Source organism: Crocodylus siamensis, chromosome 9 (assembly GCF_052110815.1).
Source record: "Crocodylus siamensis isolate JL-2025a chromosome 9, ASM5211081v1, whole genome shotgun sequence".
Classification (NCBI taxonomy): Eukaryota; Metazoa; Chordata; order Crocodylia; family Crocodylidae; genus Crocodylus; species Crocodylus siamensis.
The window spans coordinates 17,007,361-17,033,427 of NC_143403.1; the positions used below are offsets into that span (position 1 = coordinate 17,007,361).

Here is a 26,067-nt window from a genome sequence, read left to right on the forward strand (position 1 = left end):
GCAGACATTTCCTCAGTTCACAAGGAATGTCCATGCTGTTGCAAATCAGTTCAACCTAGGCAGGTTAGACTAACCTGCAAAGGCTGAATCAATTAAGGCTCTGGCTTTTTGAATGTCTGTCCCTAGCCCCGAGCAAGGCTCAGTGGTGTGAATGCCAGCCCACACAAACAACCCACACCAGTCTGAACTTGATAAAACATGCACAAAAAAGCATTGGGGTGGCACAACCCTACAGCTGGTTGTGAACCAAGTTGTGGCATTTTCATGGTTCCACATATTATACCCTATATACAAGTTGCTGTTACCATATATCTCTTGAATTCTATGCCAGGTTCCCAGCCCTAGATAAGATCCTGAGGCTTTTCTTTATTGGAAACAGAATTAAGAACAGCACATGCAATTAGCACTAGCTGAGAATCTCTGACTAGGCTCCCAGCAGATCCATCAACGTATAGCAAGTAAGTTTAACATTTGCAGGCAAAGGAGTGGGTGCACTACCAGTCTGCCAATAAATCTGGTGCCTCATTCCTGCAGCCAAAGCAAGTCATGGAGGCTGTGTCCTTCCTGCTGTGTTCAGAAATCCAGCCATAACTAAAAGAAAAAGAAATGAGACGGCAATTCAATTTAAATCACTTATTACTGGGCTGAAAATTTCCCCTGCACAGAAGTCTCTAAATGGTTTCTAAAAACCTGAAATCCATCCAGATTAGTTCTTAGAAGGGAATATACTTTTTTCACCACTGGCATCTTGTTTTAAATTGAGACCCTTCTGTTTAAGGAGAAGTGTTATCTGCAGGACCTCTGATTTTGGCAGAGAGAAGATAAATCTGTTATCAGAAAAGAATAGGCAATATAAATTCCACAGCTATGGCTGAGGCAAAAGAGGTGGCTGAAGGGGGTGCAAGTAATATCATGGCCCAAGCACTACAGATATTGTGAGAAACAGGCAAGATGCCTAAGCTGGTTCTTGCTATCTCAGACACTGATGATGATTCTCCCAATCTTTCTGGTGTTCTTGCTGTTACGGACTCCCTGTTCTCTTCAGCTTGACACATTTACACAACATTAATAAATTGCACCTGACACTACCAGTACTCAGCTTCTGAAGCCATTTGTCTTAGCAATAAACTACTTGGTCAAATTAAAAATTAGGATGTCAGGCTCTCTGGCATAAAGGGATGCTTAGAGGATTAATTAGTTAATGTTTGTAAAATGCTTTGAAGATATTGATTGCCATCTAAGTATTTTTAGGATAATTACCGATACTATCGTCGTTTATTTATTCTCTTTTTAGAAAGCTACTCAGCTACCAAATTGATCACCGATACTGAGATGAATAGATTAAATATAAACCACTTGAATGATTCCTTCCTCAGGGCATTCATGAGCCTCCTGTCCAGGATCTGTGTTTGTCTTGCTTGGACTTACGTCTTTTGGTCAAGTATGTTCTGTCTTTTGTACCTGTACTCTGGCAAATACACGTTGGCCAGTGTTCATAACAGGTGCTTCAACTGCTTGGTATAGGACATATGTCTTCATATGTGCTTGGAAATTACTAGAAACAAAAGCTCATGAGGACTGGATCCAGCAAAGGACTTATTCGCTGCCATGCTAATTATGACCCTTAAATGCACCGTAGGCAGCTGCTGAATTATAAAGAATAATAACCAGAGAAAGGAAAGTGATGTGCACAAACCCATGTATTTTGGCTGCTGAGAATTGACTTATCCATACAGTGCATTCTCTGAGACTGCTAAAGTATTAATAAAAATATATATATTTGCATTTAATTATTTGCAAAATAAATTATTTGTGTTTTCACAGACCTGCATTTTGCACATTGGCTTCTATTCCATCCAGGAGAACACAAAACAACAGGAGCAGATTCTCCCTATGCTGTTTATGCCCAAAAGCTTGCAAAGAACAATTTTTCCAAGTATTTAGTTAGCCTAATAAAAGAAATCACATTTTCCCAGAGAACTTTGTCTACAAAAGTACTAATGGCTGATTCACCAATGAACTGTCAAGGCCATCTAAACAAACACAGAGGGACTTGGATTATTATCTTTTTCTAGGGGTGCACCAATAGAGATTTTGGGGGCTGATACTGATAGCCAATTTTTAAGGAGGCATATTGGCCCATACTGATCCGATTTCCAATACAGCTGCATGCAGCTGGAAAATCTGTTGTGGTGAAAAGCAAGGAGGGAGGGAAGGGACATGTGGGGGCAGATCAACGCCCCCCATGGTGAGGGAGAGAGTGGGGCTGGGGTTGGTGCTGCCCAGCCAGAGCAGGGCAGGCACAGGACAGAGCTGTGGCTCGTTCAGGGGGCAGGAGGGAGGGGCAGCTCCACCACTGCTGCTGCCACTCATCCGGGAGGGCACGGAGGGTGGGGGGGGCGTGTGCCCCCAGATCTGTGCTGGGCAGGCCAGGCAGGCAGCAGAGCCATGCTCAGGGCAGGTGGCAGTGGTGCTGGGGGGGGGGGGCCACAGGGGGACTGCAGCCACTCCAAATTTTGCCGTAGTCCTCCACCCCCCTGCCCTGCCCACCCTTAGTGCAGTGCAGCACAGACAGCCGCCGGCCACAGCCCACACCTGCAGCCCACCCAGCGCACACCTGGGGGCACTGTCCCCATGCCCTCCCAGATGAGCAGTGTACAGCAGCAAGAGCCATCCCCCAATACTCCTCAGACAAGCTGCGGCTCTGTCCCACACCTACCCTGCCCTGCCCTGGCTGGGTAGCACCTACCCCAGCCCCAGCCCCGCTCCCTCCCTCACCCTGGGAGGTGTTGATCTGCCATGCCACACCCCTTCCCTCCCCCCTCCCCTTGTACCACAACAGACTTACCAGCAGCACACAGCTCTCCAGGCTGACAAGCTGTGCTCCTCACTGCCTGCGAGCTGTGCTGCGGCTGTGCGCACGCATGGGCATTTATCGACCAAATTATCAGCTGCATCAGGATAATTTCCAATATAATCAATTTTCTTTATATCGGTGCCTATCTGATATCAGACCAATATATTGGTGCACCTCTAGATTTTTCTAGTGCTTTAGATTTAAGGCTTTGAATGTAGCATATTCTTCATACTCAAGTAGTAAGGCTCATTTGTTTTGGGGTTGTTTTTTTGTTTGTTTGTTTTTAGACTATCAGAAATTTGATACTATTCAATCCATAGAAGTGAAGAGGCCACTGATACCAATGAGCCTGCCTAGGTTTATATGCTGGTGCCCCATTGTATCACAGTGCTTGGGGGGCTCATATGCAGCCAGTGTGAGGAAGGTGACTCAGTGCAGGAGACAGTGTTTTGCAATCAGCTCTCCACCCTCTGACTTGCTCTGGGTAGTTCACTATTTGCACTCTCTTACTCCACAACCTTGAACAACAAGAGATGACGAAGGTTAAGAAAAAAAGGCTGATGGGAAACTTGTTGTGATACTCCCCCTAGAAGAGATGCTATGAGAGGGGAAGCTGTGGATGATCTCTCCCCCATACTTTTCCCTAGAAGATCTTTATCTTTGATGTATCCCCTTCACTCCTGCCAGGCCCATGGGAGGGATTTCAGATAACTCCAGTGCTGGGTGGAACGGAAGATGGAGTCTAGCAAGCTCTTCTTGTCAGTCAGCTAAGGGGCCTCCAGCTCTATACATGGATGCCTTGTTCTAATATCAATCCTCCAGACTCCCAGGACCTCACTGACTGGAGGATGGTATGGATGGCAGAATCTGCTTTGGAAAGGAAGACACAGACAACAGTGAGGCACCTCTGCAGTGGAGCTGGGGGAGGAGTACCTGCTATTTTGAGATTACTCAGGCACAGATCTGAGCTATGAGGCTGTGGCTGAGCTCCACCATCCACAATCACATGGTGGTGGAGTCAAGAAATGTCCTAAATATGCTTAGTCTGGCTCCAGCTACCCACAACGAGGTACATTCCATTTTTGTCTCCTGATCACGGTGAGAATTCCTTTTTAGTTTCTCACAATTATTAGACCTCCAAAGTTTGCCCCACAAATTACTGACAAGCCCCTGTCACAAATTATAGATAATTCAATGTCCAGTGGTAACATTTGCCTGAGGTTTTTATTATGCCCTTGAGTCAAATGAGCAACAATGTTTTGAAGCCTGATAACTCTCCTGTTGTACATCTATATGTACTTTGCAGTACTTCTGTAAATGATAGTGAAGGCCTTTTCAGGAAATTAGATTTCCAGATTTCAGCTTTTGGAGGTTAGATCATATTATCTTGATTATTTAGCACTGATCTGTAACTGCTGAATTCTGTATTTCTGCATTCAGAAAACTTTTTCCAAAGTTTGTGGGACTCAATGGGAACGTTTATGGGAACCAAGCAATGGTTTCTGTTGCATAACTGGGTGATTTTTACTTGTAAATTAAAAACTATTCACCATCCTCACTTATTATTATTATTCAACGCAGTTTGAAATGGTGAGGGAACAGGGAACAAGTGAACATGGAGTCTTGTTTTTCAGGAGCAGTCATGTCAAAAAATACCCACTCACTAGAGCACTCACAGAATGTAACTATGAAAAGGGTAACAAGAAGGACAATGTGAATTTGTTTTAAAAATAGAAATAGATATTGTGAATGCATTTATATGCAGTGGCCATCTATCATTTAAAGCTAGTCAGGGAACTCAGTGTAGAGGAGTCTTCATTTTTCCATTTCCTGGAATTTTTTCTTCATTTCGACTCAAGCGAGGTGCAACGGGTAACTTCTCCAAGGCATATAAACTGCCCAGATTTGCTGCATCATGGACAGACCTTTGAGCTTTTTCTCCTATGGACATAAATGTTCATTTTAACTACCAGCCTGTCATGAAATATCATCTTCTGAATGGAATGACCAGCCTTTTTATCTTTCCTTACCCAAATAAAAATCCCACTGATAACACATGAATAACGACAGCAGAATTGGATCCTTATAATAATATTTATGATAGTACATAATCTTTGTCCAGACACAAACTGGCACCAGGCAAAGTAAATATTTCCTTAATTTATGATGATTTAGATTAAATCTGTTCCTAACTGATTGAAGCTATATCAATCTAAATAAGCCTGTACTAAACCTTAATGAGAGATTTCAGAGTCATCTTTTATATCACACTTAAAGTGCAATGCTGCATGTAGACAAACCCTTCTATAGCTCCTTTTAGCTGTCCATATACAGTAAAACTACCAGCTAGGGACAGAAATTACACATAAACCAGTATAAGTGATTGGAAACCAGCTCAAATGTGTAATATAACAGAAGTTCAGTGCAAATAAACTGCTTTCAAAATGGCTGAAACTAACTTAAGGTAAATCTGGATGGATGCAGTATCAGTCTTAACTGATTCACGTTAAATTGGCTTATTGAACTTCTGTCTCAGATCCCAGCCAGATTCACAATAACTCACAGTACCCCAGCACCCCAGGATGCTCTGCACCTCTCCCACGAACCCCACTTTGCAGGGTGGGTGGGCCAGCCTTGGCGCTAGCTGTCTGCTACAGCCAGCCAGGGAGGCATTCTCTAGCACCCCACTGCTTCTGGCCTGGGCCACTGTGGGCATGTGGCTGCATTTCCTGAATCAAAAGTGAATGTCTGGTCACTTGCTTATTGGTTCAATCTATGCAGTTTAGACTAACTTGTGCCATAGGCAGGTGAGTTTATTGCAAAGACATGGCCCTCAATTTCAAATGCTTCTCAAATGTGAATGGTGTTAATTGAAACCGGTCATCACCAGATCCCACTATTTCATAGGCAAATCAAAGGCCAGATCCTGACTGGATCACTGAAGCGATTCAGTGCTAGAACAAAAAACAACATTGAACAAGCAATTCAGATTGTAAGTGATTTACCTGGGGTAACAGCATTTAGGTCTGCTGCAGTTGGCGCTCAGAAACGTCTTGCTGCCAGCCCTGTGATTATAGCACAAGTCTCCCCAATCTATTTTATCAGAAAAGTGAGCTAACGTGAACAGATAAGATGCAGCATACAGTTGGAAGCAACATTGCTACATCTGTGGGACAGCCCAGTAGTGTACAGCTGTATTTCAAAACTACATATTAAATAATGTGGATTTTAAGTTATGCAAAATGCCTAATACCTAGGACAAGTACTAAGCCATTCAAAACATATAAACAATCCAAATTCTCCAGGGCAAGTCTGGGTTCAATATACAATTCTGAATCCCAGGTGCATAATTTCAGAATACCTCTAAGTGACAGTTACCTTCACAGATAACTGGGAAAATAAAAGTCACTGGGAAGGGGATATAAAGTACACTGTAATGGAGAGCAGGTAGATTTTATGCAATGAGATATCTTCACAGTTTGAATACTGGGTGCTAATACTGATGTAATCAACACAAAGTTCAAAAAGCATATCATGATTTTGCGTCAGCCAAACATGCCAAGGCATTAACCTGCTGCATCCCTTCCCTGCTCAATGTGACTTCTTTCTGCATGATATGGTGATGTGCAGAGAGTCCTCTCTTCATGTGAGCCCGTATGAGATAGTTGAGACCGCAGAAAAATAAAGATGAAAAAGGGAACAACCAATTTGGCTGCTGAGGATGGAACTTGGAATTCCAGGGCATTTGGGAAGTCTATGGCAGCAGGGCACTGTCTATATTTTCATTTTTAGAATAGTCTGCACTATATATAAACAAAGGTAAACAAACACATACATTAAAAAATAAAAGTATAGATGAAGATTTTCACTGATCATCTGAACTGTAAAAATAAATATAGCCACAGATCAGGGAGTTGAACACCTAGACTCCACCATACAGCACAGGAGGGTGGGGGGGAAGGATACAGAAGAAGATACTGTAAGAACTATGGAGGAAGTAGAAAAAGAAAATATTGAGACTACTCAGCAGGGTAATTACCAGGTATCCATGTTTTCTGTTTTCCACAGGAAAATTAAGGAAAACACAGATTTCCCCCCTTACTGGAGTAAAACACAGATTTCTCATTTTAGCAGAGAAACCTGTGAATTTTGCAGTAAGCCATCTGCAGGCTGGCAGAGTTTCAGCCTGCAAGGGGCTGGGAGGGAGCAGGAAGACGGCAGTCAGGCAGGGGGTGCCATGTGCATGTATATACTCATGGCCCCCAGCAGCCTGGAGAGCTGCTCCTGCAGTTAAGTCGGGGGGGGTGCGGATTGAGGCCCCCGCCATTGAAAGAGAGGGAGGGAGTTTGGCAGGGCTGGAGCTAGGGCTGCTGCCCTGGCAGGCAGGGTATAGGGCTTGGGGCCTGAGGCCACAATGTATGGCTGCAAGGGAGGGAAGGGAAGGGAGTGGGGTGGGGCCACAGGTGGCTTGTCCAGCTCCTGGATGCTGCACACACTCCCAGGGGCACAGGGAACCCAGGCCTCCCAGATCTATGTACGGGGCAGGGATGGGGGTGGATGCACACTGCAGGCTCAGGCTCCCACCCTGCTGCCCTCCCCTGGGGCCTCTGCAGCCTGACGGCTGTAACCTAGCACTGAAGGGCAGAGTGTGACCATGCAGGAAAGCTGCTTGTAACTGCAAGCTCCATGCTTCCCTGTGTGCATGGGGACAGTGTTGGGTTGTGGCCCTCACTGCAGCCCCGCGCGTGGGAGGCACATCACCAGAGCAGCATGGAGCTCACAGCTGCAAGCAGCTTTCCTACGCAGCCACACTCCACCCTGTAGCACCGGGTCACACCCATGGGCTGTGGAGGCCATGGGGGAGGGCAGCAGGGCAAGAGCCCAAGCCCACAGGGCACCCCTACCCCTACCCCTGCCCTGCACACAAATCTGGGGCCCAGGTCCCCCCTGCTCCCCAGTAGTGTGCACTGTGGTGGGGAGGCTGGCCTCACCCCACCCAAGCCTGCAACAGGCAGTAGGGGAAGAGCCAGGCTCTGTGTGCTGCTGGGCTGCAGCAGCCTCTGCCTTCTTTCAGGGGCAGGGGGCTGTAGCCCTGGATCCCTGGCCCCAGAGCCCTGGCAGCTGGGGGTCCTCTGGCAAGGCTGGGGGGGCAGGGGCTGTGGGTGGGGGGCAAGAGGCACCAACAAGGCTGAAGGGCCTGTGGGGAGGGAGTAAGGGGCACCAACAGGGCCAGGGGGCTGTGGGGTGGGGGGGGAGAACCACAGGGGCTGTAGGGGGCCTTTAATTTTAATCACAGATTTGGAGGGTTTTGGCAGAGAATTTGTGATGTTTTATCAGGGAAAATCAGGATCCCTGGTAATTACTCATTGCTAAATAGGACTATTAGGGGAACAGATGCTAACCATACAGTTGTCGAGATGTAACATGGGCTAAGTACAGATAGTCAAAAAGCCCGAGGCTGAATTGATTTAGTCTTTGCAGGTTCATCTAAACTGCAGAGACTAAACTGAGAAACCTGGACACACATTTACTTTTGATTCAGGAATTGCAGTCGCATTCCTACAGTGGCTCAGACTAAATGTCAGGGGGCACTAAAGCACAACTCTCTGGTATGCAGCCAGCATAGATTTTGTGTTCACTTCCTCTTCCTGCTGCCCCAGAGTTCTCTGGGATTTGCAGTCTAGAATCACATCAGCAGGATTCTCCAGGATTGTTCAGAACTTCCTCTTCCTGCTTCCAGGTGCCTCTGGGACTTGTAGTCCACAGTTGCAGCCAGCAGTAAGTTTCACAGCAGGACAGCTCTGTATCTGGGAGAAGATGGGTAGTTCCAGACCCCAGCTGGGGTTTGCCTGGGAGGGGACAGTCCCTGCCTTCCCCCTTCCCCTCTGCAGGAGCAGATAGCAGAGCATAGCCCTGGGTTGGAAAGCATGCTGGGCTGCTTGGGCACTGTGATTTAACTTGAACCAGGAAGGAGTCTGGAACAGAAGTTTCATAAACTGGTTTGACCCAAATCAGTTAAGTCTGATATGACATTCAACCAGGTTTATCTTAATCCAGTTTCAGCCATTTTGAAGATGGTTTATGTGCACTGAACTTCTGTTCTGTTACAGGTTTAAGCCAGTTTCTGATCACTTAAATTGGTTTATGTGTAACTTCCATCCCTAGCCCGTGGAGTTTAACAAGCGTTAATGAATAGGGCTGCCCATGAAACTTCTTCATTCTTATTATGTACCAATGTAATGTTGCTATTTTGCTATCATTCCACTATGTTGATTCAGTCTTTCAAGCTGGTTCTCAATCAATTGTTGCTGGCACAATTGTAGAGAGAGCTGCTTTGAGAAGTATTATTTTTAGTGCAGCCCGAGGAAGGAAGGCCGGCTTGGAGCCAGCAAGAGAGTTAGGATGGAAAGTTTTAGGCTTAAAAATAGAGCAAACTATGACTGTTCTTTGAAAACTGAAGAGAAAATCAGTAAAGCTATCAGAGAGGTGGAAAAGGTGGGAAGGTCCTTTAGATGTACATGGGAATACTTCATTTGGGCTACATAACTAATGAGTATGCCAAGGTGTAGATGGAAGCAAAAATGATTCTCATCCCATCAATGAAATTGCATCATAATCTTAAAAGCAAACCAGCATTCCTTCCCAAGAAATGTTCACAGGGATTTATTAATTCCCTCCCTAGCTCAGATGCTGATTGTATTTTCATGGGTTAAACTGGCAGAAACATCATTTCTTCTCTTGGAGAACACAAGAGAGCTATAAAAGTGGGATTTGCATGGAAAATTCAGCTGCGGAGGAACATTTGAAATTGTGCGTATCTGCTATCCCTACGAGGACTGGAAACGGCCAAATATGGGAAACAAAGTGAAGATAAACTAGAGCAAATTCACGTAATGTGTCATCCTAAAAACTGCAGCTTCACATGGGGCAGCATGTTTAAAAGGCTCTGCAGGCTACTCTGATTCCAGGGATGTCCTTGTGTTAAGCAGTTAAAATCAATGGTGCAAACCTTGCCAGAGATGCTGAGTGCCCCTCCCTCCCCCGCAAGCACAACACAGGATGAAGCCCCAGGGTCTTTCTCCTCCTACATACCTTCAGTCTTTTCTTTTAGACCTCTTCTGAGTGTCAAGTGTGCACGTCAAGCACTAAGCTAAGACATGCGTGATACAATACCTATCTACCAGGAAAAACCCTTTCAGACTTCCAGCTCTTGCAGGTATGCAAATAATTTCAGAAAGGAGGTGAAATGATGCCTGCCGCCTTGCAGTGCAGCATGTCAGTATTTAACTTCCCTTATGTCAGTTCTCTTAGACCAGGGTCAGCCAAAGTACAGCTTGCAGCTGCTCTCCCCTTTGATTATTGATGAGGAAGGTTATTTATTTTTTCATGCAGCTCTGGAGGTGTGCAAGACATTTCACACAAATAGAAGATGACAGGACCTGAAGAGTTTACACAAATGAGACGCAGCACAGTGAGTGAAGGCAGACAGTGGACTGGAGGCTTAATATTATAACTGGAAGATGCATCCTATTAGCTGGGCAAAATGTGGGTGTGAGAAACCCACAGTTGCTACTACTGGGCTTTTTCCCTATGTACAATAGTCAGTTTGGTATCAGCTGCATCCTCCATCAGGAGGACTTCAACCTGCTTTTGTGGGTGCACTTGGCAGGCCAATCTCAGACTATCACACTGGACTCCTTCAAATAAGCTGGATGAATTATGTCCCACCAGGAAAACTTGTAGAAAATGTTAAGAGCCTTATTAAATGTACTGGAAAAACATGATACAGTGGAATTGGGCTATTCACCCTTCTGCAATAGCTTCAAAACTTAAGAGCTCTTTTAGGAGCTCCTTAAAGGTTTCTAAACATCTAAGACAATGGTCATCAATAGGAGTTAGGTACCTAAGCCTAAGCCCCCTAGACTGGAGCTGTAGCAAATTCATATAGTGCCTGTGGATTGGGCACAGAGTGAGAGGGAACACGCCTAAAATACTGGGTTTCATCATTAGGATGAAGAACCTCTCTCCTTAAAAATCTGTCCTGCTTGCATACCTGCACTGCATCTGGGCAGGACTCTGATCCAGCACCCAGACGCATGTGGCAAAGAACAGGCAACTTCAAAGAATGCCAGAGGTCCATAAAGCCAGATGTCTGTCCACTAGGGCCCATGGCTGGAGCTCAGCCTTTAAGCAGGTATGCAAGCAGGACAATTTCTGAGCCATGGGTTGCTCTTTTCTAATAAAGCAGGATTCCTTTTCCTCACTCACTTTGGGCTATCTTGCTGTGCCCAGGCAGGATGGGTTTGAGATTTTTGACATTTCCAGCACAGCTTTGCTCCCACACATGATTCTCAAGCATAATACTAGGATTTCATCCAAAGCACAGAAAATTAATGTCACAGTAGAAGTCTGGTGGCTAGACTATGCTACTGTATACTGGGATACAGTGAATCTAAGATCCTATACCATCTCTACCACTCGTATCCAGGGCACAGGAGTAGTTCATGTACAAAGACTGACAATTTCCATGGGCAATAATCCACCTGTTTGTCAGTAAGGCCATTTCCCCAACTCTTGGCTTCTAGGCAAGCTGTCATTCTGTATTTTGTACCAGTCAGACCATCCTCCACCCTGCTGGGGCATCACATGAATAAGTGAAAACTTTCTGTGAACTTTTACAGTTACTGCAACACCACTTTTCTGGGTATCTGTTTAGTCATCACAGCTGTCTCGTTGCCTGTCTGCCTCATCATGACAGTGTCCAAAACAAAATGCTGGAAGCAAAGAAAGGTCTTTCTGGTACTACTTCAGTAAGAACAAAGACTTTATGTGTATCAACAGCAACATGCTTTGTACAGGTGAGTGTTGAAACAGGGGATAATACCAGTGCAGAGATATTCAAATACAGGTTTTAGAAGACAGCACAGCCTAGTGAATTGAGTTGGAAGCCAGAAACATATCCAACCCATGGACATGAGCTCCTTTTTCTAATGAGTTTATTCCCTAAAGTGTACTCACTGTGTGGCTGGTCATGGAGGCTCATATTTTCAGAGATAATTCTGGGCACACAGGTTAAAATATATAAGCTCTGATTTTTCGAAGATGCCAGGCATTTGCAGCTGGAACTACACCGAACCATCTTTGAAAATGATGTCCAACATGGTTCACACCAAAAATAGAGGCTCCCAAAATGAGTTGTCACTGTGAAAAAGTTTACCATTAACTTCTCCATCTCACTCACCTGCCTCTAAAATGCAGATGATTGTATATTTACAGGCAAAAATTCCTGTCAACTTCAGTGGGCTTTGGAAGCAAACACTAGGGTAGTCTAAGGAGAGAACATGCACTATTCAAATAACATGATCTAACCTTGTTTTGCTCAGTAGTGATCTCTCTTGTTGATTTTGAAGTCATGATATTCATGGCTTTATATGATGGTGGCTGATTGCAGGAGGCCTTGAAGGATGGAGCAAATACAGGAGACACAGAGGCAATCCTTAGGTTCTTGGTAGGGATATGCCATGCTGCAATGGATGAAGCAAATAAGCAAAAGAATTCAAATATTAGCATTCATAATTAATTGTGCATATTTAAAGTCCATCAAAACAAGAAACACTTACACCAAATGGCCTAAAGATGACTGAAAAGGTCCAATTAAGATTGCTGAATGCAAGGGTCACAGATACACTATTATATATACACTGGCAATGATCTAGAGTGTCACAGAACAATAAGGATCAGACAGACATGAAAAACTGCCCCAAAAGAGGGATGGGTAGAAGGTGGAAGCACTATTGAGGAAGCTGTGTCAAAGTGTACAGTGCTGTCAGCGATTATTCAGTGGAATTCTTCCTAACTGCTAGAGTCGTAGAGTCAGCAATATTTATTGGAAAGGATGCAAAAATCGTAGAAGCACATCTCCAAGCCAGACTCTCAGCTAGTGTAGAAAGGGCACTGACTAATGAGCTGGCATGAGGAGACACATTTTTTTATTCCACGGTTTTTACAGGCTGGCTGCAAGCCCCCAAAATTTTGCAAACCATGATCATTCCTAGGGGATATCTATGTCTGGTTAGTTTGTTTGTTTGTATGTATAGTCAGTAACTAAGGTCATAAGCTTTATAAGCGTTGACTGTCTCTGAACTGTTACTTGGCTTTAATTTTCCAGCCATGGTGTTGAGACTTTTAAGCAATATTGTTAATAATAGACATGCACTTTGTTTTAGTTTAAACTAATTATAGACTTGTCTGATGCCTCATGTGCATGGGTAAAAGGTAAATAGGTCGTTATAGCCCATAACATCTAAAAGTTCAAGTCTGCTTTCAGTACCTATACATGTGGTCCGGGATGGGGTGGGGAGGGGGCTGTTTTAATTAGAGCAGCTCTCGGGGGTCACTCTAATTAAAACGCCACAGTGTCTTGTGTATTCAGCATCCCGCGTTTCAAAATGGCTGGGGGAATGCTTTAACTAAAACTCATTGAATGAGCTTCAGTTAAAGCACCTCTGCTACCATTTTGAAATGTGGGACACTGAATACATGAGAAGCTGCAGCAGGCTGGAGCGTTTTAATTAGAATGCTCCAATTCAGCGGTTCTCAACCTTTTTTGTACCAGGACCCATTTGTAAACATCAATGGCCAGTCCTGACTCAGTGCCCCTCACTCCTGACCCACTGCCCCCCCCAGTGTGTGGGGCAGGGTGAGATGTATGTAGGGCATGGGGGACCTCAAGCAGCCCAAAGCAGCCCCTCGCAGGCTGGAATTCTGGCAGCCTACAAGGGTAAAGCCACGGTTTCCCACATTTTTCTCCTTTAAAGGAGAATCCATTTTTAAAGTTTGTTGATCCATTTTTAAAGTTTGTTTGCAACCCTTTCACATATTCTTGCTACCGACTTCTGGGCCGTGAACCATGGGTTGAGAAATGCTGCTCGAATCAGAACGTGTTGGAGCATGTGCATAGGCATGATTTCACTGGTACCACAATAGTTAAGTGAAGACAGAATTTGCCCCAATGTTGTTTTTTGCCATATAGTTAAGCAAAAACTATCTATCATTGTATTTACACATATTTGTACAATTGCACCCACTTTGGAATTCTTGTGGTATCTCCCAATCTGGATATTTGCAGTCCTTGAACAAAACTTCCCAGTGCCTGGTGCCTGAAGATGAACTATTTGTATGCCACAAAACCCAGTGTCTGTTAACATTGTGCAAATTCTGAAATGTCCTTAGTCTGCTCAGGTTCAAGCTCACTTATAGTTGGTAGTTGAGAGCACCTGCACAAAAGAGTTTTGTTCAATTGAATTTTGGCAGAACATCTGTTCTTTATATCTATACCTGCATTGACTTGCTAACATGATGCTTGTAAGCCAAAGAGAATTTTCTACATTTAGTATTTAGTAATTGCTATTCAGCATTCTCTTGTTCAAAATGGTTCTCATCCAATCAGGGAGCAGCACCGTTTGCTGTTGGTGAACTTTTGCATATCACAAATAATGAATAACAAACAGGTTACCAATAAACTATCAGCTGATAACTTTTTATTCGGTCAGCATTGGCCAATATTTAAAATTATGGCCACATCTGTGGAGATCAAGATTAGTTTGCAAAGATTGCATGAACTGGAAAAAGCCCTATACCCATTGCATTGTATATGTGCAGGTAATGATGCAGAATCATCAATACAAGATTTTACTTAGATTTCTATTATTTGATGCGGTAAAGAAAAAAGAAGTCTACAAGGAAGGAGGAGTGCTCTCCAGAGAACCAACCTGTTTACTGTACGCATAATATTAAAAAAAGAAAATAAAAAGAGCAAACTTATTAACATTTACCAGAGGCCCCTCTGGGCATTATGCCATCCTCATTGCTACTCTCTATTATTGGAGTGTATTTGTCATAATTATTTTGTTCAGGTTTCATCTTTATCTCCTGTTCCTCCGAGTTTATAAGCTTGTCCATTTCCTTCAAACTGAGCTTTGGCAAAAGGGAGAGGGGTGGGTGGCAGGGCTTTTTGGAGAAAGAATTAATTTTAAAAAACTGTTTTGGTCATTTCAAACTGCACAAATACAGCCCTGGGGAATAGGTTCTGGGGAACAGAGGAAGTGGACGTGCTAATTAGGTATTTTCAGTATCTCTTCAGACTTGAGAGGAAAGCAGTTGTGCTCATTACAGGCTAACTCCTGGAAAGCCCCTGCAAACTGAAGTGCTGGGTGATAATATGGGAAGGATGTGGGGGAAGCGATGTATGAGCTCTCTGCAGCTCTCAGATCCACTTGTGGGAGGCCAGTTGGTAAAGGGTGACAGCAGCTCCAGCACATTTCCAGTAGCCCGCAGACTTGTGTACTGGAGGGAATCTAGAAGGGCAAAAAGCCAGGGGGAGATGGGTAGAGAAGGTTATGCTGGAACTCCAGTTTTCCATCTGGAAATGACCTGGGCTGCCAAGGCTTCCTATTCGTGCACCCCAGTACCTCTGGGGAATCCACTGAATCCCAACCATAGTTTGTTTCAGGGTGCAATGAAAATATGGTTGGGAGATACCCTTCCCTCCCATTTCCTAGCTCATTTGTCCGGGTACTTCCTTTCTTTCACTCTATACTGCATTATTCACCACAGGGAAGCTTTTGGTCCTAGGAAAAGGTCATACTTGCATTTAATTTAAAAGGACAAAAACTGCTAGTAAGACTTTGCCTGTGGTGGTTAGGAATTCCACCTAGGCAGCAGCACGTGGTAAGATTTCATCATTACCTGTGCACTGGAGTACAGTGTGATGGTCCTAAATGCTCTGGCCACCTAACTAGAGCCTGATCCAAGGAAATTTGAAGTCAATTAGCTTTGGATTGGGTCCCTGACCCTCGGCTTCCACAGATGTTTAGCTCGCATAGCTAAAAGCATTCATTCAGTGCCAGGCTGGAAAAACGCCAGGAACCTAGAGGCAATCATAAAATAAAAGGATTTGGTATTTAATGGAGGAATCTTGACAAATGTTCCATTTCCCGCTTTTTTAAACAACAACACATTCTTTGTTCCTTTGTAAATGTATGTCAAATATCTTTTTAAATTGTGGGATATATATTAAACAATTTTAAATGCCAGGTATTGTAACAACACGTTGGACGCACTGGGGGTTAATAGGGTTCAAATTAAAACACGTCAGTATGACATCTGTGTAGCAGCGGCTGAATGCGAATGCTCCCTGCAGCACTCTGATAAGCAGAGAGTAATTGTTCTAGGTGCATGAGCAGCTTTACACAAGTAAGGAGGTGCATGGGGTTGAATGGGCCTGCTCATGAGTGTCTGCAAGACGGTGGGACCTTAGTTACTTACTACCCATCTTTTTACCAGATGCCCAGTAAAGATGATGCATCTCCCCTAGCAAGCAAAAAAGAAAATGATACAGAGTTCTAGCTATATTTCCTACTGCGCTTTTTACTACAAGTTCATTTTGAAGAAGACACTTTTGCTGACTCCTTTACATAGGAGAAGTTCTGTGGTGGGCTCTTATCGTATCAATCACAAGAGTGTTTCTAGAAACAGGACAGTACGTGGCTAGAGATAACGCATCGTGGAATCTGCTGCACCTGCTTGGCTGTAGTATCCGTCCTGGTGGTCACATGCATGTTATGGTGATAAGAGATAGTCATTTTTGTCCCGTGCAGATCGACACACTCTGTCCCACAGAGCAGAAGTGGGAGCAGTGGTGGTTTCGATCTGATCAACCAGAATGAAAAGCTTTTAAAAGCCTGGTTGGTGTCAGACTTGTTTAAATCAATTGCCTTGAGAAACCCCTACAGAGCCCACTTATGCTGAAAATCTCCGAGGAGGAAACAATCTTTCCAGCTTCTCACTATTTTTACGAACAACACCAACCATTTTTTTGCAGTATAAAATTTCAGCCCACGAAAGCCAGTTATAGCAAACTATTTCCATTCTAATTACTATCATTAAGAAGTCAGGATCCACTGTTTTTTTCCTCTTTGAATGCTAACAGATTTTGATCAAGCATAATTTATTCAGCGTACAGGTCATCACTGCTTTTCTTACCGGGAGTACTTTACACTGCCCTGGCTGTCACTATTTATTTCACCTCATCCAAAGGTGTTCTGGGTAACCCCCAGTCAAGTATGCATTGTGTGGTCCCCTTTTGGAGTTTAATCCACAGAGGATACAAGTTTTTAGGAGCCACAACCCTGATCTGTAACTCAAACTATAGAGACTCATGCCTCTGGTTCAGTGTTGACCAAGATGGCATCTATCATGCTAGGCCAGCCTTTCCACCCCTGATTTGACTTGAGGCTTTTGTGAGTTGAGTGACACCCCGAGCCTGCATTTATCTCCTCATGCCTGCTTAAGTCCTAATACCTGGCACCAGGCAGTTCACAAGAGAAACTGAGACATGGTATTAATGTAAACTTGGATTCACTGGCACAGCTCTGTTGATCGTAAGTGTGCCCATGATCCCTGCCCCCACGAGCTTACAAAGGCTTCAGCTGTGCTCCATGTAGGTGCAGGGTTTGTCCAGATGGCTCCCACAGCAGCAGGGCCTGTTTTCAGACATAGTGAAAATTCACTGAGAAAGACTAGGGGAACACAGCTGTTCCATGAAGCCCATTGCACACCATGATGGAGAAAAGAAGGATTAACCAATATGGCTGAGGGAGTTTTAGGAGAGCTCTTAATGCTTTGGCAAGTGAACTTGATCCAGAAAGCTGTTCCACAGGTGAGAGTAGCGAGGAAGAAAGTGCAAAGAAGATTATGGGAGAAGTGCATGGCCTAATTGCTTCTCAGTCAAATATCATAACCCTGTCCTGGCTTTGCAACACTTTACCGTGCTAATTATTTCTCAAAAAAATGTAGACAGATTATGTACTGCCTTTTTACATCTGGCCAGAAGAGATCAAGCCCTGAAACATGCTCTCATTCATCTCATCAACCAGCTACCCTAGACATTTAACTACGTGAAAAGTCAGGCGCCCCTTTTTGTTTTAACTTTTCTGAATTGCTGTTTTATTTTTAACAGCTTGCAACAGAAGAAAAATGCGTTATCGCATGACTGTCTAAAGTAAATAGTACATTGTGGTTTTGGGCTTGGACACTTGAATGTGCAACTTCCCAGCAACAAGAACTGTTCTCTCTGTAGGGTGTTTCTGGTAACACTTCTCTTCTGTGAAGAAGTAAGGAAAACTGTTACCTGGGAGCTGAGACAACGCTATTCAACAGACAGTGTTAATACTTAAAGGTGTAAGCATAAAGGTATACTTTAGAGTTAGGAAAAGAGACAGTATATTCTTGCTTAGCAGAAAAATTACAACAGGTTATAATTATTATAGAAGACATGAAGCTTTGGGTGATCCTGAATATAGCCCTGACCTTGTTCGTGTCCAGTTGGGTTTCCTTGGGCAGTTAATTTCACTTTTCTGTGCTTTGGTTTCCCCCTCTATAGAAATGAATGTTTCTGTGGTTTATTCTTGAACATTTGAGCAACCGACACATGTACCTCAAAGTCACTAAAGAGTTACATCATTTAGACTGCTATAAAAAGTTCACTAAAACAGTGTTTCAAAATCCACCTCACTCCATTGTACTTTCTGTTCTCAACATTGTGAGTGTGGTTTGGCTTCTAGTATCTGAAGTTCAGGCTACTGTGGTTTGACTTCAGGGGAGTATCGATGCATACAAGTGTTTTAAAGATTTGAATGGGCTGTGCAGTCCCTTGGAATATACTCCTATAACACAATACTGTATGCTACAACCTTGATTATATAGGTCTTGACCATCAGTGGTTACCTGCATGATGACATCATTATTAAAATGATGTGAAAGGGATCTAAATGCCTTTTCCAGATGTACCAGTCATTCTGCAAGAAGCAGAAAACTCTTGACCAAGACCCAGGGAAGCAGAAGATGGGCGTTAACAAGTGTTATGTAAAACAACAGCAGTAAGGTCTGTACACATGCATGGCAGGAGGCGTGATTGTGGGATGCAGCATAAGATCCTATCACACAGGTGCAGGGGAATCACGCTGGATTGCAGCAGTTGCGGTCTTCCAGCTACGGAAGCACAGGCTACTCATGCAAATTAAAGCTGGAAAAACCAACTATAAAGCTAGTACACACTTTTTAGCAATAACTTTATAGCTGGTTGGACCTTTTTAAGATGGCACAGCTAATTTGTACATGTAGCCAGTCTAAATTGTGCAGTGAACCAGGTAATTGCACAACAGATGTAACATGTAGAGGAGGGCCTGGGTGATTTCTTAAACGAAATGGACAATATTTACCATTCCTAGCCCGAAATATGGAATTTAGGCTAGGTACAGATGTTACACTTACTGTGTGATAAACATGCAGAAAGCACTCTACAGTCGTAACCTAACCAAGCAGACGTTCACCGCATATAGGGTGCTTTAAAAATGGCAGAAAACCCTGAATGGATGTGGTATCAGGCGAAAGCACTTTAGGTTACAGCACTTTATCAGACATCTGTACCAGATCCCATCATGACTCAGGTTAGGTTACAGTCCTCTGCTATCCCAGGAGTCCCTTGCAGGGCAGCGTATTAGCTTCCACTGGTGCTAACCTGCTCTGGACGAGCATTGGCTGAGCCCTGCCCCTGGGCTGTCTCCACCCTGTGTGGCTGGGCAGGAGGCGTGGGGACGGAGCCCCTCTGCTGCATGGTCCCCCCCCTAGCTTGTGCGCTCAGGTCTTGGGGGAAGTTGAATCAGGTCCATGCCTCCTGACAACTGCAGCCGAGAGTGGCAGGTTGGGGCTTGCTGGCACAGCTTGAAATGTAGCCCCTCTGCCATGCAGACCCAGCCCCCGCTAAGATCAGAGCCAGAAACCTGGGGGGAGCCCACATGGCAGAGCGCTCCATTCCCCCTCTCTCCCCCCACAGCTGCTGCTGACAGCCGCCTGCCGTCAAGGGGGTATGGCTGGGGAGAGGGGCTGTGCCAGCAATCACCTGGGACACATGTGGGAGCACCCCCAGCTTGCTGGCCTCAGCCAGTGTAGGCCACTTCTGTGCCCCCCCTTCTTCCCAGGGTGACTGTCAGTTCTAGTCACTCCCACGCTCATCTAGGGCACTTTGAGTAAGGCGCAATACTTAGAGCACTTCCACCTTGGGCTTTTTAAATGACTGTACTTAGCCATAGATGTTTTCATCACTTGTACCCATTTGAATAATTACTGCTTGAATAGTCAGTTCAGCTGTCAGGGGTATTTATCACTGTGCAAATGCTTTGGGTGACAAACTTTACCTCATCATAATTTTTCCATTTGGCCATAAATAACTTCCTCACTCCTATTTGTTCTGTGAATTTATCTAAGTAAGATCCTCAGGAAATAATTCTTGGTATTTTGATTTCCTTTTCCATTTTCTCAGTCTGTTGCCCCTACCCTACACGAACTTACCCATGAACTGTGGCTCTTAGCTCCTACAGATAAATGGCTGGTACAGCTGGTGAAGGCTCCCCAATGCAAGAGATGCCACAACAACAAGAATAGGAAGAGATTATTACAACTGTTATTAAAAAGGGTAAGATTGTAACATAGATCAGCTTCAGTGAAGTCAGTCTAAATATGCACAGGCAGGATTCCAGGAGTTCAGAATTTGGCCCATGGCACGTACAGCTGAACGTACGAGTTTACTGTTGAATCCATGTGGGCTTTTAAGGAAATTCCTTTATCTCCCATCTCAGTTTCTCTCAATGTTACCCATCTTAGGATTCAGGCACATTCAGCAAATCAGCCCAGGTCAGGAACACCATGGATGATTTAGGAGAATCTGACCAGCTAAAGGACACTGGAATTTTGAATTAATCCCATGCCATTGTAATAAAGGAGATACAGCATTGACAGACCCCCGCCCTTGCGTGCACGTGTGTCCCCAGTGAAGCTGAGGAATATTTAGGAATACATCATATAGAGATTTCTAATCAATCAATTATGCTGTACTCATAAGGAATCTGATATGACTGTCATAGAAAACAAGAAACTAGTAAGGTTTAAATGTGTCATGAGCTGGGCTAAAAAAACCACCCAGTTTTTAGCACTAAGCTTGATCCTTTAACAACCAAATCAAAAGAGTATCTCTAGTAGCTGGTAGCACTAGTACACCCTTGTCTTCTATGAGAACCAGACATCAAGGGAAGACAACACAAGCTGGCCAGCTCACAGACAGCTCATCTTAATCCTCTGAGTTCACAGGAATTCAAGTCACTATTCAGAAGCTATTTTGTGTAATAATCTTCTCAGGCTGACCTCTCTCCATCCCGTAGAATGACTTCACCACTAAAAGTGGATTGAACACTAGGAGCTGACAACTCCCCTGTGCAGGTGTGTCCAATTCACATGAAAGGATCTGCAGTGTAGAGCCTACAACTGCCTCTTCAGAGACAGGGATACAATGGTCTGGCACGTCTTTCTTAGACACCTTTTCTCTTGTTCTTTGATGCAGGGAGTGAACAGACTAAACAGATGCACCACTTCAAATGTGTGGGGTGGGGGAGAGCACGAAGGGCTTATCAAAGTCCAGCTGATCCAGTATAACTGTTTCATCTGCCTATTCCTTAGCCTCAGTCAGTGAAGCTAAACTGCAGTAATTTAAAACCCCGCTTCATTCTGGGATCGACTACTTGGCTTAGCTTTACTTATTGTAGGTTAGAAAAAGCTAGATGAAACAGATCAGCTGCCGCCACCTCCCAGGCAGTAAGTCCTTGGCTTTAAAAATATTAAATTGGACATCTGTCCATGCCCTGAGCCAACATCTTACTGTACAAAACCTTGCTAAACTTTATGGGCAGTGGGAGGTGATACCAATAGATAACATGGCTGTGATGAAATACTGCATTCTCTTATGCTCACCAATTTAAAATGTAATACTGTCACTTACATGATCACAGTAAATCTATTTCCAGGGAAATGCGAAATTTAAGGAACCGCAAAGAATTACTTGAAAGTATTGTGTGAAAGTAATAGTGAAAAATGGACCCTGCTGTTAATTGAAGTAAAAAAAAAAAAGGAACATTACAACTCTATATGACTTCCATTATTTGTGTAGTTCTGTTACTGAAATCAGACCAGTGTCTTCCAGTAAAATCTAGTTAACTAGATGACTCATCTGATATCTGAAGTGACCATGGATTGCTTCTTAGTTACATGCCCTCACTGGAGTTTCCGTGTCCAAGGGTGGATCCAAAAAAAAAAAGAGGAATTGAAAATAGCTGATTGTAAAGATGGCCATTCATTGTACTTCCTTATTTATACTAAAATAAAGTAGAAAACATTATTAACCATTTTAGACTTTACATTAGTCTTCTCCTGACACTGAGGGCACCATTAAAAGACACTGAACACCACTGAGGGCACCATTAAAAATATTCCCCTCATCTGTGCAGGCAAAATGTTCCAAACAGACAGACAGTGTGATAGCATCGGAGTGATCTTGTAGCTGTGATGATGCAGAAAAGGCAAGGAGGATCAGACACAGAACCCTGCCTCTAAATAGACACTGAACGCGCACACACAGATACACACGCAGATGTTCAAATCCTTGGTCTGCATGCAGCATCTGACACTGCGCACAGCACTTTTTGTGTATACTTCAAAACACTTGAGTGGAGAATTTAAGCTGCATTACTGGCAATCCTTAAAATATTTCCAGTTCTAAATATAGGGAATAGTACAAGTATTAGGATAAAGGGAAATATCATGGTGAAGTAAATATCCAAGCTGATCTTTTCAAAAGTGACTACTCATCTGGAGTGACTTTCAGATCCTGAACTTGAGGTACCTGAAAGCAGACCGTAATAGCGCTATACAAATGCATCTACACACTAAAAGCCAGCCCCTTGTATGGTACGTTAAGCTACAAAACTTCCAAAAACTGAGGTACCCAAAATCAGGTTTTCACATTTGACACTATTGACCTGCCCAGCTCCCAGTGACAGCCATAGTTCATAGCCATCTGTGCAGGTCTGAAAAGTAAAGGCTCCAGAAATAGAAGAGTCCAAGAATAGACTTGATTGAGCAACGTGTAAATGAAACTATTTTTAAAGACAGACAGTGACTGTGAAAGAAATCTTGAACTTAGAAATGGAGAGGATAGCACTAAAAGCTCCAGAAATCACAGCAGATCGTACATCCCAGTCACTGACATCTTTGAGAAAGAAATGTCATCTCTTTTGCTCATCACTTATTTTAATGGTGTTAAAATGTGAAGTGAGAGTTGTAAGCTTTGAATTGGAGTCCAATCACTATGTCCTGTTGAGCAAACCTCACAGCTAACTAACTTCCATGCACCATCATTGTCAGCCTTCTCCAGCTGCAAGATACAGCAACACATACTGTATCTTTAATCTTTTCTCCTTGGGCTAAAATCTACCCTCACTTATAACACTGCCATCAATTGTTGAGGATACAAATTAACCCCCAAAAGAGAAAAAGCAAAAGAACCTAGGCACAACATTTCACTCTGCACAGTTATAACATGGATTTAAATACTGAAACTTTGCAATGCCAAGGAGAATGAAATAAAAACCAGTCTGTTTAACAGGACATTGCCTGTGTGTGGCATCCAGCCAGACTCTGAGAGAATCTGAGGCAGAAATATACTCTGCAGGAGCTTGTGGTCTCTTCCTGAAAGATCATCTTTCTATCCTTGCCTTCCAAAACTAAGCTTTTCCCTTCAGTCCCTAAAAAAAATGGACTGTTGCTTGGATCTGGGAGAATAACAATAGGCAAACTGTAGCTCACCTTACTCTGGAGAGAAGCATTAGCTTATATTCCTCCCTGACTGCATTGGACTAAATTGATATAGGCCATTTTTTTACTGACTGGAGGATATTTTCATGCAGACAGTTGCTCTGATGTCAATAAATCTATTTGAAAACACCCCTTTTGTTTAACAGGCCCTAGTATATTGTGCAGGCAAGACCTGAGGGCCTCAGAAGGGGTTAGAGTCATGGGGAACAGCTTTTCCCTTTAATTCACACTCTTCTTCCACCTACAGCTGGGTGCTGGGGGCTACCACTGCCAGAGGGCAATGCCACTTACAATGCACAAAAAAAAGGAAAGTCTGGGGATCAGGGAACTGAACATAAGCTCTGAGATGCAGCTGCCAAGGTTTGTGCAGATATGTATTTGTCATTTTATGCATGTAACTATGTAAATGCAAGCTAATTTACTTATTTTTCATATTGTCTGCCTGTGACTCCACATTTTATTTCATGGTCAATACATGTGCCTCAAGCAGTGTAGGGAGAAGAGATGAACCCGCACACAGGTCAACAGCAAGGAGAGAGAGGCAGCTGAGGTGAGCAGGTGGCGGGGCAAGCTGGGGGAATCCAGGCATGCTGGCAGACGCCTGGAATTGCTAGGTTAGGGTAGACCCATGTGTCAGTCTCAACATCAAGCCTGGCTTTGCTGCCTGGACCAGATTTGATGCTGCCATATCTGCAGTGGGTTGGTGGGCCCTGTGGAAGGAGTATAAAAGCTGGCCAAGTACTACGCCTGCATGGGGTCCCTGGATCAATGCTGGGCTGGCTGGGGGTAGTGTGGCAGTACCATCCAGGAGAGAAGCTCTTCTGTTTGGGATTTGGTTGGGAGATGGGGAGGGGAGGGTCTCCACTTGAACTTTGGGGTTGGGAGCCTTCTGCTCATGGCTTCTACCCTGCTTGGCTTCTCACACTGGTGTCCCTCGGGCGTCCGTGCTTGGTCCAGCACTTTTCAACATCTTTATCAATGATTTGGATGTGGGGGTGAAGAGCTCACTGGCCAAGTTTGTGGAGGACACCAAGTTATGGGGGAACATGGTTACATTTCAAAATAGGCTGCAGATACAGGTGGACCTAAACAAGCTGGGTGGATCAAAACCAGATGAAGTTCAACATTGAGAAATATAAAGTGCTCCACCTGGGGACAAACAATCCCCAACCTACTTACAGGCTTGCTGGCACCAAACTGACTAGCACCATGCCTGAAAGGGACCTAAGGGTAATAAGAGACCATACTATGAACATGAGCCACCAGTGTGATGCTGTAGCCAGCAGGGCAAACAATACTCTGGCATGCATCAACCAGTGCATCTCAAGCAAAACGAAGGAAGTGATTCTTCCACTTTACTCAGCATTGGTGAGACCGCAGCTAGAGTACTGCATCCAATTCTGGGCACCGCACTTCAACAAAGATGTGGAAAAACTTGACAGAGTCTAGAGACAAGCTACCCATATGATCAGAGACTTGCAAGGCAAGCCATATGAGGAAAGGCTGAGGGACTTGGGCCTCTTCAGCTGAAAAAAGGGAAGGCTGAGAGGGGACTTGGTAGCAGCTTACCGCTGCATCAGGGGAATACATCATGGGCTCGGTGAACACTTCACCAGGGCACCCGAGGAGAAAACCAGGAATAATGGCTACAAAGTCCTGCAAGCCTGTTTCAGGCTTAACATTAGGAAAAACTTCTTCACAGTCAGGGTGTCCAGATGGTGTAATAAGCTCCCTCCAAGAGTAATACAATCACCGACCCTGGAAATCTTCAAGAGGACACTGGATGGTCACCTTGCTGGGGCCACCTGACTCCAGTTGTATTTCCTGCCTAATGCAGGGGGGGCTGGACCCAATGATCTTGTGAGGTCCCTTCCAGCCCCCTACACTCTACAATCTACAAGCAGGCTATCTATAAGCTGAAAAAAAATGGGCTCTGCAATTGCCTCTAGCAATCATTGTTGGAACTACAGCTTTTACTCAGCCAGGGGCAGGCAGTAGGCCTGTGCGAAGCAGCTAGTATTTGCTTCAGACTCGGATTTGGCCGTTTTGGGGGACAGTCCCAAATCAATTCTCAGCTGCTGCCGAATGTCCGAATCACCCAGGCTCACCCACCCACCTGCTCTCCCAGTCCCCCACCATGGCTGCTCGCACGCCCCAGCTGCTGGCACTTTGAAGAAAAAAGCGCCAATTCACCGGGTGCTGCTGGGCGAGGGGGCCATCCCCATTGCCCCCCCACTGCCCCTGCACTGCATGGGGGGCTCTGCATGAGCCCCCCCAACCCTTCCCCCTGCTGTCCCGCCCCCCCCCCCCCATGGCTATCCCACCTGTCCCAGCTCTGGCCCTTTAAGGAAAAAACCCCACAAAAACCCCAAACTCACTGGTTCCTGCCTGGTGCAGGGCAACCCCCACTGCCCTCCCTGCTGCTCTCCACCATGCTGGGGGCTCTGCAC

General features: G+C 44.5%; 1 long non-coding RNA gene across 1 annotated transcript in view; it reads right to left on the minus strand.

Annotated features, from left to right (window-relative positions):
- Positions 1-514: 514 nt before the first annotated feature.
- LOC149857160 (uncharacterized) overlaps positions 515-26,067 on the minus strand; it is a 159,616-nt gene continuing 134,063 nt past the window's right edge. Inside the window, exons 2-3 of the long non-coding RNA XR_016444229.1 lie at positions 12,227-12,381; positions 515-591 (exon numbers count right to left, since the gene is read on the minus strand). This is a non-coding gene — a long non-coding RNA (uncharacterized LOC149857160). The remainder of the gene's footprint in view (positions 592-12,226; positions 12,382-26,067) is intronic.